General features: G+C 50.5%; 1 non-coding gene across 1 annotated transcript; it reads right to left on the bottom strand.

Annotated features, from left to right (window-relative positions):
• Nucleotides 1-220: 220 nt before the first annotated feature.
• LOC119326890 lies at nucleotides 221-407 on the bottom strand. Its single transcript, XR_005158249.1, has one exon. It is a non-coding gene; the product is annotated as a U2 spliceosomal RNA (small nuclear RNA).
• Between the last annotated feature and the right edge of the window lie 2,814 nt (nucleotides 408-3,221).

Here is a 3,221-nt window from a genome sequence, read left to right as displayed (position 1 = left end):
GGCACAGACACAGACACTACAGTCACACGGATAATGGGAGCGCTTGAGAAAACAGGTGTTGGCATTTCTTGACTTGTTTGTTTAGGTGACAATGTTGCAGTTGCAGAACAGAGATTTATATCAATGTTCTTGACCTTAGCTTTGCTCCATCATTGCTGCAACAAGTTCAGAATGGTGTTGTTTTCATTTTCCCCGCTATAGCTGCTGCGACGAGTTAGGCCAGCAATCAACAACGTGTCAATAGACTTGCATCAACAGCATTGAAGGCGATCCATATGAAAACAAAACGCAAACTGTCACAAGAACCAAATTTCAGTACACACCTGCATGCCCAAGGACATATCAGATATTAAACTGATAAGAACAGATACTACACTTGATCTTAGCCAAAAGGCCGAGAAAGGTATGAGTTCTCCCTTCTCCAGCCTGTAAGACAATAAGTTTTGGGAACCAGCACAACCCTCTAGGGGTGGCTTATCTCATTATATATAATGGTTGTGTTACAATACGTACATAGGTACAGAAGTTATACATAGTCTAACACCCTCCCTCAATCTTAGCCACTTTCTAAAGAACTGAGAAGGGTAAGATTGCGCCTACAAGCCTCAAACTGTGGCAGTGGTAAAGGCTTAGTGAAGATATCTGCAAGTTGATCCTTAGACGAGATAAACTTGATCTGAAGTTGCTTCTGTGATACACGTTCCCGTACAAAGTGATAGTCAACTTCAATGTGTTTCGTTCGGGCATGAAATACTGGATTTGCAGAAAGGTATGTAGCACCGATGTTATCACACCAAAGAATAGGAGGCTGTGGTTGAGACAAACCCAACTCCTGAAGCAAAGACTGCACCCAAATAATCTCTGCAGTAGCATTAGCCACAGCCTTGTACTCAGCTTCAGTACTGCTACGTGACACAGTAGCCTGTTTCCGAGCACTCCAGGCGATCAAATTAGAGCCAAAGAATACTGCATAACCCCCCGTGGATCGCCTGTCATCTGGGCTACCAGCCCAATCTGCATCAGAGAAGGCCGAAAGAACCCGAGAGGAAGTCGGCCGAATATGCATACCAAAAGTCAGGGTGAACTGAACATAACGAAGAATGCGTTTAACAGCAGCCCAATGAGTATCTCTGGGAGCCTGAAGATACTGACAAACCCTGTTAACAGCATAAGAGATATCTGGTCTCATGATCGTCAAGTACTGAAGTCCACCAACAATGCTTCTGTACTCTGTGGCATCCGCAGGAGACAAAAGCTCACCATCAACAGCTGTTATCTTGTCGATAGACGACATGGGTGTGGTGGTCGGTTTGCACTTCAGCATGCCGGCTTTTTGTAACAACTCCAAGGAGTACTTCTTCTGCGTAAGGACAAGACTAGTAGCACGAGAAGTGACCTCAACTCCAAGAAAGTAGTGAAGCTTCCCAAGATCTTTGACCGCAAAATCAGCACCAAGAGAGCAGACAAGAGCATCAGCAGCATACTGAGAAGAGCTGACAAGGATAATATCATCGACATATACCAAAAGATACATAGTGACTTCTGGCTTCTGTAGAAGAAATAATGAAGTGTCAGCAGTGGACGGCACAAACCCATGAGCACGAAGGGCAGAGGCAAGGCGGGCATGCCAGGCGCGAGGAGCTTGCTTCAAACCATATAGTGCTTTGGAAAGACGACAGATATAGTCAGGACGATCAGGATCAGAGAAACCAGGCGGTTGTTTCATATAAACCTCTTCCTCCAAAAATCCATGTAGAAAAGCATTCTGCACATCAAGTTGACGAAGGGACCAACCACGAGAAACAGCAATGGAGAGAAGAAGCCGAATAGTGGTAGGCTTGACGACAGGACTGAAGGTGTCCTCATAGTCAAGACCATGACGCTGCCGAAAACCGCGAGCAACAAGTCGCGCTTTGTAACGCTCAATAGATCCATCCGAATGCTTCTTCACTTTGAATACCCATTTTGAGTCAATAACATTTACCCGTGGTGGTGGAGGAATGAGAGTCCATGTCTTGTTACGAAGAAGAGCATGAAACTCCTGCTCCATAGCCTCTCGCCAATGTGGAATGCGCAGGGCAGCCTGATATGAGCGAGGCTCAGAAGATGGATCCGCAACAGCAGCAGCCAAACAAGCAGCCAACCAAGCAACCGTACCATCCGTACGTTCCTTAGGTTTGAAAATGCCACTGCGACTGCGTGTATGTGGTCGAGACACAGGAACCACCGAGGTCGACGGAGCAGCCTGCAACGGGCTGGAGGACGGCGACGTTGACGAGTCAGCCGGTGACGAGGAGCCAGGCACGGTAGCCTCGGACTCAGTCGGCGAAGAAGGCCGGCCCACCGGCGAAACCGGCAGAGCAGACGAAGCAGCTGGCGACTCCGGCATCCCAGACCGGGCCGATGGCGAGCTCGGCATAGTGGGCCGTGGCGCGGCCGGTGTCGCGGGCCAATCCGCTGATGAAGGCGACGTGAGGACCCGAGCCGCGGGCGAAGACGGCGTGACGGGCCGAGCCACGGGCGACTCGGCGGCCGCTGGCGAAAAAGGCCGAGCCGCTGGAGACTCGGCGATCACTGGCGTAGCAGACCGAGCAGTGGAGATGCTCGGCGCGACGGGCTCGTCGGGTGACCATGCATGGGCACGCGAATCGATGCCATGCAACAGAGGGCGATCGACATGCCCACCAGAAGACGACGATGATGATGGTGAATCCTCCAACAGCTCCAAACGAGCTCCACGTCCGGTTCCTGCACCATGGTTAGGTAACAGCAAAGGAGAGTATGCAACTGTTGGGTTTCGTAGTAATTTCAAAAATTTTCCTACGCGCACACAGGATCATGTGATGCATAGCAACGAGAGGAGAGTGTTGTCTACGTACCCAACGCAGACCGACTGCGGAAGCAATGACACGACGTAGAGGAAGTAGTCGTACGTCTTCACGATCCAACCGATCAAGCACCGAAACTACGGCACCTCCGAGTTCGAGCACACGTTCAGCTCGATGACGATCCCCGGACTCCGATCCAGCAAAGTGTCGGGGAAGAGTTTCGTCAGCACGACGGCGTGGTGACGATCTTGATGAACTACAGCAGCAGGGCTTCGCCTAAACTCCGCTACAGTATTATCGAGGAATATGGTGGCAGGGGGCACCGCACACGGCTAAGGAATCGATCACGTGGATCAACTTGTGTCAACTTGTGTGTTTAGAGGTGCCCCTGCC

The sequence above is a fragment of the Triticum dicoccoides genome, chromosome 6B (assembly GCF_002162155.2).
Source record: "Triticum dicoccoides isolate Atlit2015 ecotype Zavitan chromosome 6B, WEW_v2.0, whole genome shotgun sequence".
Lineage (NCBI taxonomy): Eukaryota > Viridiplantae > Streptophyta > Magnoliopsida > Poales > Poaceae > Triticum > Triticum dicoccoides.
The sequence above is the reverse complement of the archived record's forward strand: the minus strand, read 5'-3'. Positions and strand labels throughout refer to the sequence as shown.